Source organism: Cynoglossus semilaevis, chromosome 10, assembly GCF_000523025.1.
Source record: "Cynoglossus semilaevis isolate Cse_v1.0 chromosome 10, Cse_v1.0, whole genome shotgun sequence".
Taxonomy (NCBI): domain Eukaryota; kingdom Metazoa; phylum Chordata; class Actinopteri; order Pleuronectiformes; family Cynoglossidae; genus Cynoglossus; species Cynoglossus semilaevis.
Window position 1 is genome coordinate 16478297 of NC_024316.1, and position 17567 is coordinate 16495863.

The 17567-nt window shown below is 40.6% G+C and overlaps 1 protein-coding gene and 1 long non-coding RNA gene across 2 annotated transcripts in view; both read left to right on the forward strand.

Annotated features, from left to right (window-relative positions):
• Positions 1-17567, forward strand: part of plekhg5b (pleckstrin homology domain containing, family G (with RhoGef domain) member 5b) — a 66329-nt gene that overhangs the window by 24370 nt on the left and 24392 nt on the right.
• Positions 7800-10419, forward strand: LOC112487563 (uncharacterized). Its single transcript, XR_003050757.1, has 3 exons — positions 7800-8751; positions 8797-8920; positions 8953-10419. It is a non-coding gene; the product is annotated as an uncharacterized LOC112487563 (long non-coding RNA).

Sequence of the window (17567 nt, forward strand, 5' to 3'; positions counted from 1 at the left end):
AGGCCAAATCATAACAGATTCTATCTGCCGGCTCTTTACATTTTAAGGACGTGACCTTACAGTGTGACGGAGAAAGACCTTAAACAGGTACCGTGTCTGAGTCATCCTCTGTGACTGGACTGAAGCAGAGCAGAGGGAGGAGGAGGGAGGAGACAAGGGGTTTGAGGACAGTAACCCAACCTAAGCATAACTACTGTAGAAGAACGGTTACTGCTGAAACAATCATCCGTTTGCTGGTTCAATTCCCAATCCTTCTGTGTGGAGTCTGTTCTCATTGTGTTCGTGTTTTTTTTTTTGTTTTTTTTTCGTGAATTCCAAAGTTTCCTCCCACAGTTTTAAAACATTCAGATTGGGAATTTAGTTAATTGCAAATTCTTAGTAAATGGTTCCCAAAGTGGAGGGCGGGGACCACCTCATGGGTTGCAGTTGGATTGTGGATGGAGGGAGATAAAATAAATAAATTTTTTATTTTATAAAATGATGCAGAAGGGAAAAAAAGTATTTGTAATTGTATTTTGTTTAATTTTTATTTATTTTTTTATTCTTTTTTTTTTTTTAGGAATTTTTAGGTATAGCTAAGTATAGCGCAGTTTAACCTGGACGTGGATTCCCGTGAAAGGTTCTCCTCTCCTCTAAACTCACCCTTGTCTTCTTTAAATTCCTGCAGTCATCACCTTTGTTTTTTTTTTCAAAAGTAAAATCCACTCGCCCATATTTATCATTCTTATTAATTGCTAGCTACAGTACATATACGTCACTCAGCAATAGTTGTGTTCAAGCTACACGACTCTCAGTTCTAGACCCGTCTGCAGCCCCTTTGTCTGGGAAAAATCAGTAGCTTGGAAACACGGCTTTAACTGTGAGGGTCTTGGAAAGTTTACTTTATGAAGTAATGTAAGTGCAGTGATGGAAACGGTGTGTGTGCAGCAACGTTACCTAATCTCCCATCGAAATAAAGTCAATTGTCCCGGAAACTCTGGCGTTAAATTGTTTTTTATAGGAAGAGAGGGAACGTATACTGCTCTGGAGGAATTCATGTCCGGCCTCACTTTCACAGAAGTACACGTGGGCGAGGCCTTAGTGGAAAAGTCAGCTTTTTTTTAATTTATTTTTTTAACTGCATTTGGATGAACACAGAAACACATTGTAAACATGACAAATATGCATCCTGGTCTTTACAAAACTCATTTGATATTTAGATGGATGTATGTAAAATGATTTGATATTTAGATGGATGTATTTAAAATGATGATGATGTGATGATGAAGGCAGTAGAATGAACTGTCATCACAACCACTTTGATAATCTGGCTATGAGGAAAATACTGTGTTAATCTGAGTTCATGCGGGCTGCGTCAGCTGATTGGATTCATTGCTACATCACATGTAAACAAAGACTTTCGTCATATGGCGTGTGTGACGTGACACGGCGCAGTGTCATGATGTTCCCCAAGAAAATGAACCGTCTTTTCCTAAGAAGTTTAAATGTTGACGTTGTCTTTGTAGACAGCCAAGCTGTGGGTCGCAGCCCGTCACTGCAGCAGGCCATGACGGGCTCTGAGCTCGCTCTTATTCAGAGGCAGTCACTGTACTTCACCAGCCCTGTGTAAACTGTTAGTCATTTAAACTCGGTTCGGACTCGCTTTAAACTTTGCAGTGAACCATTAAAGGCAGTAACATGTTCTTGTCTCACATCAGGTGCTGCATCCTTTAGTGCAGGGGTGGGCTATTAATTAGCTTATATATTTAATACTTTAATACTTAAAGTTCATGTATATATGTATATATGTGTATATATATATATATATATACACACATATATATACACATATATATATATATATATATATACACACATATATATACACATATATAGTAAATAAACATTTAAATATGTGTATACATATACATATATACAGTACATATTAATATATATAAACATGTATTTATTTGTAGACATATATCGAAATAAATGTATACATATAAATACATGTTTATATATAAATATATATATAATATATAAAATATATACTGTATATCTGAATATATATATGTATACTGTATATACAGCGTGTGTGTTTATATTAGGGCAGAATATACTGTATGTTCAGTTATGTTTATATTAGGGCTGTCATCTTGACAATTGTTCATGATTAATCCAGTATATTTCCATATGTTTCCTGGAACAGAAACACAAATAACAGCAGGGAGATGTTTGTATTTCACACCTGTTTAATTTTTGTGACCAATCCGATGTCCTCAAACTTCCCATCACAGAACAGCTTCACTGAATTTTAAAACCGTGGTGGATGTCACAAAGCTGCTGCTGCTGCTGTTATTTCCAGACAAAACGTTAATTCCTGCGTGTGTCAGCGCTATCGTGTCCTCCTACAGTAGTCGTTATCTCTGTACTCGGATGTTTAGTAAATTCCTGATGTCTATCTATTAACGCTTCTGTAATGTGGAAACACCCGCTCACCAGGGTTGGTGGTTAGAAAAACATTCAGCAATAACAAACAGTCTGGACGGAGACTGATGAATGTCCATCTATAGAATGTCTTCACAAACAAAACTCAAACACTCGCGAGTGGGGGTACGGCTGACGCCAGTTTTACCCCCCCGGAGCATCCTAGTCAGGAAACAGCACAGCGTCAGACGGGGGAAAACAGGAAGAGGGTACCTGACGGAGGATCCTATAGACACGACCCTGTATGAAGTGAGCGGTGGAGCCAGAGTTGAACCAGGGGCCACATGTAGGTAATGGAAAAAAAACCCCAGCAACTCCTTAAAAGTCACAGGCCTGAGAATTAGATCAGTTGTATTCATATGTGGACATTTAGATTAATGAAACACTCTCAGCAATGTTAGATACAGATGTGGAAACTGACGTCCATATTTTTGTTTCTTAAATTCCCCCGTGATGATTAGAAATGAAAACAGACCTCATAGTTCTTTAGGGGTCATTTCCAAGGTCAAAAATCAAGAGTTCACCTTTTTTTAGCCCCTAATAATGGCAGGGTCATGAGTTCCAATCCGGGGGCAGTTGGGGGGGAATTACATCACATGTCAAAAGTTCGGTAACATGTGCTATAATTTTGAAATTTCAGACTATAGCTTAACATTTTTTCTTGTTCCTCAAACTGAAAGGAACTTGATAGCAGTCCCTAGATGAGGAACAGAAGTTGACGTGTTTAGACCTTCCTGGAGTTCGTGAAAAAGGTGAAGCTGAAGGGTTAATTTAGCCGAGTGGGGCCTGGTGTGACAAACAAGCTCCACAGATCAACTTGTTTTGAAGACGCGCCACAGAAAGAGGAGTGGGGTTTCACCCATCCTCCCTTCCTCCCTCGTCCCCTATTGCAAACATGCAGTCAATACAATCTCTTGCAGTCATCGCAGTTCTGGACGTTAAAATAAATGTAAATAAAAAAAGGTAAATAAATGAGTTCAATAAAGTGATATCAGTATCACTCTTTCAAGAGTCTGATTACAAATACTGGCTGTTACATCAACACTTCAAGTGGATACTAGCTCATATTTTTGCAGATTTTGTTTTTAGTTTTTAATCCACTTCTCCAAAGTTGAAGAAATACTTTTAGTTTACCCACCAAATTAATGTTGTTTGACTTCCCTGGATCCTTGACCCTGAATTCCAAATTCAAACATTTTTCCTATGGGAAAGATACTGGACATTCCTACGGAGTCTGATGGAAAAGTACGAATGTTTTCACAGTTTGGGAAATTGTGTGGAGACTAAACAGACTAATCTTGTTTTTTTGGATTATTCGTTTATTATAAACACGGTGCTTTAGTCATTTGAATGTCATCATTGACCCAGATGAATCAGCATCAGACGAACCAGTTTTTGTTTATGTAGAATAGACCTGATTGAGTCATCCATGTCGCCTTCTGGTTCTGTGTTGTTGGACAGGAAGGAACATTTTTAAGGATTTTTAGTCCAGGTGAAAAAAATATCCTAGTTTAATAGAAAACGTCTCGCTACGTTTTAGTAGCATTTAACACCCACAGCAGTTTCTACCTTTTGTTGGGCCGATAGATAATGGACAAGATATCAACAATTCCTTCTGTCTGCTTACAAACACTGACTGACCCACACCTGTAGAGGGTGCTAAAATGCATCAACAATTCCCTGGTTTAAGTCAGCAAGTTAGCAAATGATTACTAAAATGTAGCCATAAAATAATTAAAATCTATTCGAAAGATTGTTTCAAAACTTGTCAAAACTTATTTGTTTCTGATAAGTATGGCGTGGTAGCCCAGTGGCTAAAGGTTAGCGAAAAGTTGTACACATGAGGGGGCGACGTGAGGTGCCGGTGGGGAGTGAGGGGCTTCCAATGGTATATGGCACGCTGGACATAAGTGTATCACTGCTGTAATGCTTGAATGATAACAAGCCTCCAGTCACTAGGTGGCAGCAACTCATACAGTGGTTTGTACAGATAAAAATAAACATGTTATCAGGTACTCAATAGTATTTCAATTTGTGGGGTGTGTGTTGGGGGGGGTCGTGAAAACATTTCTGTCCCCAAGGGGGGACAGGATAATTGAGAACCACTGGTCGACAGGATGTCATATGAAATGCTACAAAGTATCCAAACATTGCAGCACAAAACGGCTAAAGCTAGCCACAAAGTTGGTCTGTAAAAGTTAGTAACAAGGACAATAAGGGCACTTCCTTCTGTGGTCTGAGGTCAAGTGGAGTGCTACGTCAAGCTGGCCACTTCAAAGACAGGAATAAATGTGAGGGAAATTTGCCGGTTGCTCACTGACTGAGTGAGAGCAGGAGTAGTGCTTGTCACGTGGAAAACATTGGTTATTCCCAGTAGAGCAGCTCAGTTTCAGTGGGAGTTTAAATGAGTCAGGATGTGTGTGAGCTCATGGGGGTGAATGGGAAGTAAGGCGGAGTTTTGGGATTTTTTTTTTCTCTTTCGTCATATGTCTTCCTCGTCGACTGCAGTAGTAAACAGAACGCACTGCTCGGCTCCTGTCATTTACATTCGATCTCATCGGCTTTCACTTGAACTCAGTCTCTTCACCTCAACATTCGGAGGTTTTTTTTTTTCACACTCACTGATCAGAAGGACTACACTCCAGATAAAGGCAAGGACAGAAACACACCACCTGCTGAATATCAGACCTTGAAAGTTTCGATTGGTTCTCATCCCCGAGGTCACAGGGGTTGCCCACCCGTGGAACGACACTGGCGTTTTCCATGGTAGGTAAATGAGGAGTGGAGCAGTAGTTGAATGTATTTTTCTGTGAGCTGGCTAAAGCTAACATACTCAACATTTTTGTGATAGGTCGTGAGAGCTCTAATCCATCAAATATTAGTTAATAAAAAAAGTTTATATATTTATAATCTCTTGATTTATTTAAAGCTAGCTTCAGAGACCCAAAGGAATTTACAAAAAAACACCTTGTAAGGATGTTTTTATCAGTAAAAAAAAAAAAAAAACACAGTATGAGGCAGAAATGGAACTGATAAATGCCATAGTCGGGGAGATAGCGGGATTAGCTTATCTCCTCCCAGCCGCTACGAAGACTGACTTCAATAAGTCATGTTTTTCATATTTAAAACCTCTGTGGTTACAGGTGCAAAATCGGGACTTTAATTGAATTCAGAGCAGATCGTGTCACACCATTATTGGAGGTGTACGGCTTCACACAACAGTGAAGCTCCGTGCTGTATCACTGCTATGTTGTTTTTGGACTTTAGATCCTGTTTTGTGTGTGTGTTCTGAAGTGCTTTTCTAATACTCTGTGGGACAGTGCAGTTCTTTAAGATGATGGTTCCCAAAGTGGGGGGTGAGACCCACTGGGAGGGCAAAAAGGTACTGCACAGGCCTAGGGGGGCTGTTGTTTCTTAATTTATTTTATTATTTGATTTAAAACTATCATGCTGTACCAGTTTATTTAACTAATGGACATAATGTCATTCCCAGCACCCCCTACAGGTGAAACAAGTTAATATAAGTAAATATTAAGAAAATGATTTTCCCCCTAAAATAATACATTTCATCCTAACCTACGTCACAGATGTGGTTTCAAATGACAAAACAGTGCTGAACCAGGATACACACTGAGAGGTGCGTTAGGAACAGATCTGTATTCACTCGTGTGTGTGTGTGTGTTTGTGTGTGTGTTTTCTTTTCATCACATCGATGTAAAACAGTTTTCCTGCTCAGTTTTTCCTTGAATGTCTGCAGTTTTTACATCTGCTCCTCCTGTTAGCGGACCAGCTGGTGCCACCACAGCGTTTTGTTTTCCATTTCATTCACTCTTAATTGTGAGCGGTTTAAGAATGATCAGTCTCCACTTCTGTCACTTCCTCCTTTTTTGGTGCTGTTTCACTGCCTTCCTGTCTGTCTCTCCTTCTTCTGCCCCGCAGCTATGGTTGGGAAGGCTGGTTGCGTCATAGTCCAGTTAATGTTGCTCCAGTCAGACAGCAGTCAGTTCACTTGACATGTAAGTGAGAGAGAGAGAGAGAGAGAGAGAGACCAGCTGAGCGGCCGGTGAGCGTTGTTAATCCGGTGCACTGATTGTCTTTTGACTCGTGTTGAGCTCGAATGTGAGGAGTTCTCCAGGTCAGCGAGGATTAAGTGGTGATTTTCCTCTTCAGTAAGTCGTTTTCCTCCTTCTGTGATGATGAGGTTAATGTACGTTGTGATATAAACCCAAAAGGAAAAGAAAAAAAAAATCTGTATTTAGTTCCAAACCTTATGTCTTGGAGTCATTTGCTGAAATGTGTTCTTTCCCCTAAAGAATGCTTCAGTACTTTGGGAGGTTATGTGGTGAAATGAGAAGCTCAATTTTTTTTTTTTTTTCTGAGCAAAACTTTGCAGCATGTTGGAACATACCGTAACATTTGACTGGAATGCATCACCTGTTTCACAAAAAGGGAATAGTCCCTGGAATCTTATTTGTTTCCCAACATTTTTTCTTGAAAACTTGATCCTCGCAATATGTGTGTGTTGCCAGAAGGACCTTTGGGCGATGTGTGATTTCACCCTCAGGTTGTTTGCATGGGACAGTGCAGGATGGGTCAGCAGTGGAGATAAGAGAGACCAGTGGGGGGCAGTAAATGGACAGACTGAGGCGACATATTTGACTAATGTAAATCATTGTTTCCCAAAGACTGGGTCGCGACCCTCAGGTGGGTCGCAAGAGAGGGTTTTTTTGGGTCGTCTCAGCAGAGCATTTCCTGTCAGTTGTCTGTCTGTACTTATATGTGAAGGATTCTTCAAGCTGTGGAATCTGGGGGGAAGAAAAAAAAACCCTTTTTGCTGTACGTGTCCGTGCAGAGGTGGGTGAGTTTATGAAATGCCGTGACCAATACAACGTGTGTTCGTTGTTGTAACTTAACACTATCAGATGAAGAAGAACATGAGTCACTCACACTGACACAGACACCTACGCTGTTTATGGTCTATATTACACTGGAGGTATTTCCTGTTTGCAACATCCAGGATTTTTTTGGGCCATAAATCGTGTTTGTTTAATAATAATAATAAAAAAAACCCCACACATTTATCTTGTTTCTGAAGACACTTTAGAAAGCAAAAGTTAAGATAAAATGTGATGACATGAGGTGGCACCAACGTCAGAGTTGTTTCCTGGGCAGGTTTGATCTAAAGGATGATCATATGTTGCACATCCGTTTGCTAAACCTGCAGCAATAACAGGTAGATGACTAGAGTCATCTGAAATAAAAAAAAAAAAAACAGTAAGACATAAAATAGCTCAAAGTAAAAAAAGTAGGATGATTGTACCAAAATAGCTCAAAGTAAAAAAAGTAGGACAATGTATTGAAGAATGAAAACTACATTTACATCTTTAGTCTTTGTATTTAATCGATCTTGTATTACAGTATTACACTTTGTCTCTTTGACCCAAGACTCACTATTTAGTTCCATGGCCAACTCGAACCATCCCTGTGACCCACATTGAGGTCACGACCCACTGTTTGACAGTGTTCCATAGACTCAACCTATGTTGAAATACTGTATTTGCGAAATCTAATGCTTGTGAATGATCACCGTCTCAGTCATCAATACTGGCGTTTGATTGGTCCTGGTCCTACTCCCTTTTTTACTTTTGTCACACACATTTTTTTTCAAGTAAACCTTGAGCCTGAATTGACTCAGAGTAGATGTCCCCACAAAGACACAGCCCCCCGCCCCCCATAAGAGTATCTATCCAAATAATGTCCCCACAAGTGCAGATAGACCAGACAAACACACACACGCCGACTCACTTTTGCTTCTTTCAGCGGAAGAAGAAACAACAAGTGCCTCCGTTTGAGTGAATCCATATGTGTGTGAGGCGTCAGCACTGTGCAGCATTAGACTGAAGGAGAGTCTGGTAATAAGGACCAGACCTGCAGACAGACAGACACAGTCTCGTTGCATAAGGACGGCAGTAAAAAGGCTTAGGTCCTGGCTCTCTTCCTCTGTCTCCTCGCTCGACCAGAGGACAGATGGAGGCAGAAGAAAGTGAACGAGCGATGGCGGCGGCTTTTTTCACATGCCGCTCCTCAACAGATGGACGCATCGTTTATTTATTGAAAATAAATCAGACCGGGGGTGAGGCCGGCCCCGGCCCCGGCTCCTGCTTTGATCTCCCACAGCCTGACTGGGACTGGCACCTCGTGGGGGCCACCGCTAATTGCAAATTTTGTGAAATGTTTAGAAAAGCCGGCTCCTCTCCTGCAAACACGAGGAGGCCCAAGAAATAGGTTAGAACGGAGTTAATACACGGAACGAGGAGGCCCAAGAAATAGGTTAGAATGGAGTTAATACACGGAGTTTGAACCTTCCGTGGTCTTTGTCAGATCAGCTGGGAAAAAAACAAACAATACGTTAGCTCTGTGTATCTTTACAGTTGAGGTGGACTAGAGTTTTGGTGTTCTGTTAGCATGTTGTCCTAGTTGCCATAGTGTTCTGTTAGCATGTTGTCCTAGTTGCAGTTTGAACGCCCCGGTCCATGACTTCAGAACTCGTTAGTGATTATTACTTAATATGAATCTAAATTATGGTGAAATGCAATGCATTTAGCTTTGACACCAGAGACTTAACTTACAAAAAGACATGTCAGAGTGGAGGTGATGCTGCCCTCTGCTGGGCCTTTAATTACAGGCTATATAAAACAGTGGTTCTCAAGCCCTGGTATGCATACCACTGCTGGTACTTGGACTTTTTTTCACTCAGTTGTTAAATACACATAATAATTATTGTCTTGGTCGGTTGTTGTTTGCTGTTGTACTTCAATGTACTTGTTGGTTTCAGCTGATAAATAAACAGTTTTATTAGGAGTAAATTCCATACATCATATCACTCCATTTGTTAAGCAACAACTATTTCATCTGTTTCCCTCTGGTTTTTATCCTCCAGACCTTATCTAAAATGAATTTCATGTTTTAAATCACTCTAGATTCACTGGTGAATTCAGTCATAACACAAGCAGGAAGCAGGAAATCTAAGGTCAGAGCACGGGTTGATCTGATAGTGAAAATGAGAGACTAATTAGGTTTCTTTGAGTCACGTACTATGACACACTCATGTCTGCATTTGACTTATCATCGGTTGGTCTGGTGTCGCAGACTTTGTTGGGGATTCGTCTTGACCAAAGTCTGTCTTCAGTATTTGACTGACTTCACAGCAATCTGAACAAGACTGAGCATGATTCGACTTCTCTAGTCCTAACCATTCAGTACAGCTCGTACAGGTGCGTTTATTGGGATGACGTGAGTGAGCCTGTGTGTAAGAGAGTGTGTGTGTGTGTGTGTGTGTTTGCAGTAAGGCCAGCCAGTCACGGTCAACCTATTGTCTTCAATCCCAATGAGCAACCGTCCCGTAGCCTGTTATGACTGATGAACGCTGTCGTATGCGACGTTAACGCTAACATCACGTTAGGTTTGGGGTTGAGCATTGTTGCCCACTTTAAACCTCAGCAGCAGTAGCGTTAGCTAACTGCTTCCTGCACTCTGAACCAAAAGGAAAAAGAAAAAAAAGTAAAACATAACAGCTGCACTTTTTAGCTGCTTTGTTGTCAGTGTTGACATCTGGTCTTAAGAAAACCTCAAAGACGGTTCTGTGCTGTAAAACAATCCAAACTTGTTAAATAATCAAAACAGCTTGTGGCAACGTTGTGTGATCAAACGGTTGCCTTGGAACAAAACCCTAGTGGATTTTTGCTAGCCGTTTAACTTTTCTTTTTTTTCTTTTCTTTTTTTTTTATGAGAGCAAACGTAAGCTAATAGTGGCGTATAAAATATACAATAAAGTAAACAACAAATCATCTCTTCCCTCGTGCCTGTTTATTGGAACGAGGAGACAGTGGTACCCACGTAAATAGGTCAGTCGGGCTGTAACTTGGTCTGTATGTAAACATACACAGACCCCCAACCCCCGCTACCCCACCCATGAGAATAGTGGAAGCAGATATGTGTGCATACGTTTGTGTGTAGGTTAGCAGTGACATCAGTGACAGAGCACCGTGTTTGTTCTAAGGGTGTGGGCACTGCCATGACAAAGAGCATGTGTGTTACAGTGGAATAATGAGAGAAAGTTCCTGGGAGTGTGTGAGAGAACTCCCCATTTCAACAGTGTGTCAACAAAAGATAACATTTTATTGTTTCTTTTTTTTTCTTCTATGTGTATTTTTCTACCCCGTCCAGTAAAACAACTGTATGTGTTGTACATTATCTGTCACCAACATATTTACATATTGACCTGCAGTCAGACTAGTAATGATTACTCAGTAAGTATTTACCTTAAACCAAACTAACTGTTTTGTGTCTTTTGCAGTTGATTTCTGTTTCTGTTTTTACGAGTGAAATAATGAACTCTGAGACTTTGTGTGAGTGGAGTATGGTTGCAATTAGGGCTTGGATTCGATTCAAATATTCAACAGCGATTAATTGCATTATCTTCACAGTTAAACACAAATGAATTGCACATTTTAGTCTGTTCTAAATGTCCCTTCCAAACAGTAATTTTGAGTTTATAATACCAACTTATTTGCTCAAAACCAGTGTTTGTTTACTGTAAAAAAAAAAATTTCAGATTTGCTCAAAACCAGTGTTTGTTTACTGCTAAATATTTTTTTTCAGAATTATATACATACATACACATATATATGTATATGTGTATATACAGTATATATGTATGTATATGTGTATATATTGCACAGTTAAGATATTCATTTCCATTGAGTTTCTTTGGTTTCAGGTTGTGTAACAACACAACCGTATAGTACCCAATAAAGGAGCATCTTCTTTTCTTTTTCTTTTTTGTGTCGAGCTACTCATGTCATGTCTGGTGGCATCAATGTTCTTCAGCAGTAATTCACTTAATGTTGACTTGAAATGTCAAGAGTACCAGAGTGACATTTAGGCTGAACTCACCAGCAATGTTGCCCTTTGGGGCAGTTCTCAGTGCATTCGGCCTCCTGGTAGGATGGGATGACGTTCTGTAATATTTTCTACAACAACAGGTTCATATACATGAATACATAACTTGCAAAAACATCAGATAAACTCAAGTGTTTTTCTTCTTTAGAATCAAGATAAGTCCACCCAGTGACATGTGGGCTGCAGCATAGTGTAGTATGACTGTGCGGCACTCACTCATGCTTGGGTCTGATGATAGAGGCAGTGCTGGGTGCCCCCTGTAGGTTGAGGTCCGTGTCGTGACCTCTGTGGTGGATTTATGTGTTTATGGATCTGATCAGGTATTACGGTTGTTTCTAATCTCTTCTAGGGATTTTGTACGCTGTAGGGCAAATAATGGTGTTGTACACTGAGGGGACAGATTCTGACTGTTTGTATGTCACTTCTATACAATGTATTGCAGTAATACTTACAGTGAAAACAACTTGATACTGAAGATGGTTGTTCCTTGTGGTAGGAGCTGAAAACCTGTATCTAGCTTTGTGTGATAAGATCATTCAGGATGTGTTGCATAATCTGACTTTGACCTTTTAATGTTTAACAAAGTGGATCCACATTTACAGCCTAAGTGTACACCTCTATTCACTTTTAACATTAAAAATTAAAGTCTTTTTTATAAAGAACACCTTGGAATTTGAACGAACGAAACGAGATAAGACAGCAGCGCTTTCTGTCGTATCTCGGGGGATGAACACTGATAAGTCTCCAGAAACCTTAGCCCCAGGCTAACGTACCCTTCTTGATAATGATGCGTACACATGTGTGCGGTGTGAGACAACACTATTATGTAAGTGTTAGTGTGTTCTGGCAGGACAGGTTGTTCAGAGTGAGGTCAGAGAGGGAAATTTTTGTCAGGTTGCAGACTGGGGAGTTTTATCTTGTGCCGTTTTGTCTTTTGCAAAATCAGTGCGAGTAATCAGTAACAGCATGCTCTCACTGGTGCAGTCTCAGTGCTGCCTGGTGATGGATGGCTCTTGTATCACATGGAGTCAGTCAGTGTAATCTGGATTTTTGAATTTATCTGCGGAAATTCCATACATAAAGAGTTGATCATCCACAGATTTTTCCGCTTGCGAGGATGTGGCAAGATGTCGAACCCCGGATGAAAAGTCGCCTCGGGAGAAGAAACTGTGAAGGTGGTGGAAAAACATCACCGCCAAAGTTGTTCCGACAGGCAGTTTTTGCCCTAATTATGAATCTGGTTCATTAGGCCTTCAGCCGTACGTGTACCTGATCTATGTTTTCACATCGTCCTAATCAACTCTGTGACCTCGAGGTCGTGCTTTTGTTATTTATAGAACAATTATGATCGAACTCCCAACGTGTGATGGATGTACTGTACAGCGTGTGCTGTAAAGTGCGATGTGTACAGACGTTATTTATTGCGTGCCAGTTTTGGGAGGATTAGCGTCGGGGTAATAACCCTGACTGACTTCAGGGAACTTTAGTCATCTTTCAAACAAGAGCGTCTTCATCACAGCCGGGCGGCTGGTGTGCAGTCTGATGATGCATCTCTGGAGCAGGCATGTCTGTGTACGTATGTCGACGCCAAAGTGCGTGTCTGTGCGTGGTCGTATTTTTCCGTGTTTGCAGCGTGTGGAGAGATGAGATGGTTGAAGCAGGTGCCACGTGGCATTTGATGCATTAAGCCAAGAGCAGGGCTTCTTTAGAGGCAGTTTGTGTACTCAGCTGTTGGGTGTGTGTGTGTGCACGTGTGTGTGTTTGTGTGGGCATGCATGCATGCATTGTTTTATGTACAGTCACTTCTGCTCCTGACAAGCCCTCCACTAATCCCTGCAGATCTGAGCAGGCATGCGGTTGAGGGGGTGGACACGCGACACACACTCACATGACACATGTTGTGCTGCACACTTTCATAAACCCCCAACTACAGGGCAGGTCCTGGCTTCATGTCAGCTGCCCTGCATCGTTCCACAGCCTTTATTTACACTCTGGTGTGGGGTTGTGTTGGGAAAACTGATCTGAATCAAGATTTCAATCCAGGCTGTGCACATTCACTCACTTATGAAGTTTGTATTCTGAGCTAAATGAAATTATTATGGGAAATATCTTTGTCTCTGGGAGTTGACGTGAGTGTGAGATCACAGGGTTTTGTAAATTCTTGTTTGGGATTTTGTACATCCTGTGCTCTACTCAGTTGTGTTGAGTAAGTGTCAGGGATTGTCTGTTGCCTTAAAGTTTGCTATGGAGAAATGTCCCATAATAAAAGTCCAATGAATCATTTGGATTCAAACAGAGTCCAGTTTTGTTTTTTTTTACATCCGATACCCTTCCAACCAAACCTGACATTGGTGGGATTGTACCCAAGACCTCGTACCTGACAGCATGTTATAGTGCACCTTTTAATCAGCATCAAATCTCATCTATCCCTCTGGGTTTTTTTATTTTTATTTTACTTAAGAAAATATCAGACATTGTAAAATGAAACCAGTAGGTGGCGCTAGTCTCCAAAGCCAAATGGAGGAGGAACAGGCAGTAACATGCTGTCTGTTTACAAACACATTATACCCAACTAAATAGTACTGCAGTCGTGGAGGACTGTGGACTATTGTCCAAATAAGACCTTGGTTCCTTGTAATTTTCTGGCCTGTCCATCCGTCTCCACACCTCATCGAAAAACATGCCACCTGAGTGCGATGGGACATTTAACCCTGCCATGCGAAAATGTGCATGCGTTGTGACTTTAGTGGGCGATGTTGTCACAGACTTCTGAAACTTGTGTGGTTTTTCCCAGGAAGCCGTCTGTGCGCGCTGAGGTCAGTGAGTCATTCGGAGGGAAGACACTTATCTGCTCCGTCCTGGCCAACGTTTAGACGTCAACAATTGAGAAATGTATTCACTACCCATCATGCAGTTCTGCAGTAGTTACCACACAGTGAGCACAAGATGGGATGTGATCTGACTTTGTTTAAAAAAAAAAAAAAGTGTTAATGTTTAACAGCCAGAATGAGGAAAAGCAGTCTTCTCATAAGTCAACCCTGAGGTTTCTACAGAAATGTTACAGGGACCTGCTGCAGAGAATTACATAAGATTTTGAGATTTATGTCTGTGTCAGAAAAAAAATTGTAACAGCTTCACTCCAGAACACATACTCAGCTTTAGGCTCCTGGCCACCATGAGGATCAGTGGAGAACTTGTATGTGGCACCACACAATGGAAACACAGTGACCAGTGTTTTGGCTACTGAGTAAACGCCTGTGAAACAGTTTAAATAATGTCACTGACATTTACAGTTGAATGACAATATTCAAAATTGACAAAAAAAAGGCTGATAATGTGTTTATTTAAATAGTGTAAATTACAAATTGACAGTTAAACGCAGCAAGGCGGCTGCACTGAGCCGTTCAAGCACTGTCACAGACCCATTAGCATAACAGCTAAAAACAGCTAACTGAAGCTCAGCTGTCTTGGTCTGCGTGGATATCAGAGGATGACAGTGCTGCTGTCAATGGCAAAACATTATCAGACAAAATTTGGTTCAAAACAATTAACTTATTAAGCCAGAGTCCAGGATAGAAATTTTAATCAGAACTAAGAAACTGTATGAAGCAGCTGTGGCAGCTAGCATGAATGCTAAAAACAGGAAACAGAGTGGACGTCTCTATTCAACAGGGGCTAAAAAAAAATGCCAGATGTTAGGTGAGTCTGAAGCCACATGTTTAATTTATGTAAAACTTTAGAATGTTGTTGTTGTAGTTATTTTTATCTAATTGAAATTGACATATATTTGAATTAAAACAACAGCTGTATCCATTTAAATGCATCCAAAAGTATACATTACAGTTTTTATTAACTACAAGTGAAGAAGAATGATTGAAGTACAATTTGTCACTTCACCTGTCGGTTCCTAAATCCTGGCCAGTTGACCTTTAACCTGCAGTTACATATCCTGAGCGCTCATGACACAGAGCACCAATAACATAAGCCTTAAATATATCTTTGTCTGTCGGACATCGTCTTCTTTAAGGACACATTTTGGACAGTTCTCCACTCTGTTCACCAGTTACTTCCTGTCTGTTTGGGAGAGAGCTGATTACGCAAGAGTTCATTTTTAATTTTTTTTTTAACATTAAGTAAAGTTAAGTTGAGTCATTAAACAAGTCAAGACAAGGAGGGAGGAGTCAATGCTGCTGGTGGCAGATAAAAGAGAATAAGGGGGGGAGAAAGGGAGAACAGAGGGGAAGACCCTGACTGGTGGAGCTCAGAGTGGGGCTGTTTAATCTCTCCAGAATCGTCAGATGGCTTTGACAGAACGCAGGCACCAATTAGGCTGCAAGATTAGGAGGGCTTTGTACTTCTAAAAAGCTTCTGGATGGACCTTTTTTTTTTTTCCATCCTTTGGTTTCTATCTTTACTCGGGACACCTCGCTCTTTTAACCCCCGTCCGTCCGTCCCTGCCCTCCCTCCCCCAGCCTCCTGCAACCTGCTCTTTAAATTACGTGATTATACCTGGCTAGACATCGTGAAGCCTGGAATTAATACGACAGCTCCAGACACGTTTTCAGAGCCGGTTAACAGTTGGACAATTGGATGTTTACTGCGGCCCAGAGTGTTGGCTGACCTGTACGTGAAGATGACTTCCAGAGAAACCAGCTCACCTCTGCAGAAAACAACGGTAGAGTAAGCAGTAGTACACAGTATATGTTAGAGATTTCTGAGATCTGAGTCACTTGGCCATGTGTTCACCATGTACAGCAGTGTACACAGTAGTGATTAGTTTAACTTTACTTAAGAAGTACCTTCTGTGGAACACAGTGGAGAATTGATGTCATTTTCTTCACAGGTCACAGTCCTGTTCTGTGTTTACATATTTTATTTATTTATTTATTATTATTATTTTTTTATTCACATTGTACATTGTTGAAAAAATAAAAATATTATTATTGTTGTTGTCTATGACAATAATAATAATTATTTAATAATAAATAAAAATAAATATTATTATTATGACAATAATTATTATTATTATACCAATAGTATATAATGTTTTTATTATTATTCTATTATACTATTATTATTTTTATTATTATTATTACTTCAATACTAACTTTTTAACTGCTATTGTAGTAGAAAAGTGAGAAATTCTGATCACCAAACATTTGTCTTTGCCATATTGAATGAACAATGTATACTAAATATATACCTCACACTGGATAGAAAGGTTTTGCTGTGTTGGATTTTACATTTAAAACAGAAGACCCTGTTTGCATTTATTACAAACATTTGCATTTCAGCCAAATGTCCTGCTGCCATTGTCACCGCAACACATGCAAATGTGACCGGCATTTGTTTGTGTCAATGACTGCGTCACGCGTGGAGACGTAGGACTGGGCCGAGCAGGCCTTTATTTCTGGCTGATTTTCTTACACACACACACACACACACACACACGTCTTATTATCTATAGTTGTGTAACATGAAATATAGCTTCAGTGCGGCCCTCCAAGTACAGCAAAAAACAATTACAGGAAGTGCATGTACAGGTACTCCATTGTATCTCCGTATTTACATCCCTGCTTCCTGAGCCGACTGTGAGTGAAGATGAGGAGGGGAACAGAGTAAAGTAGAGATGTACAAGCGCTCAATCCACCCAGCATTTTCTCTGAAATGATATGAATTAAAATGATATATATTTCTCTCATTGTCTGGACCGCAGGCAGGTCAGTCGGTTACGACCACTGTACGTCTACAAAGGAGGCACCTTTTCTACCCAGTCCTGTCACTAAACCTTGTCACCAGTCGCGCTGCTAACTTCAAAACTTCTAGAATTGATACAGATATGACCTTGTTAGGTCTGTTCTATGTTTTTCAGGTATCAATTTTGAATTGCTCAGATGACGGACAGAGTAGGATGTGTGTGTCTGAGACAGGGAGAGACCCTTAATCCTGCACCCTTCTGTCTCCTGGACTATTTTGGAGCTCAGCAGTCGGCGAGTCTGCCACTATCTGACCTGTGATCAGTTTCCTTGTCACCCCTCAGAAACAGATTTGGGGATTATGTAAGCGTAAGCTGTTCCTGAATCAGCGCACGAGCTGAAAAACCGAATCTTAAGTCAATTAGCCGTCGGTCCACGGTGGGG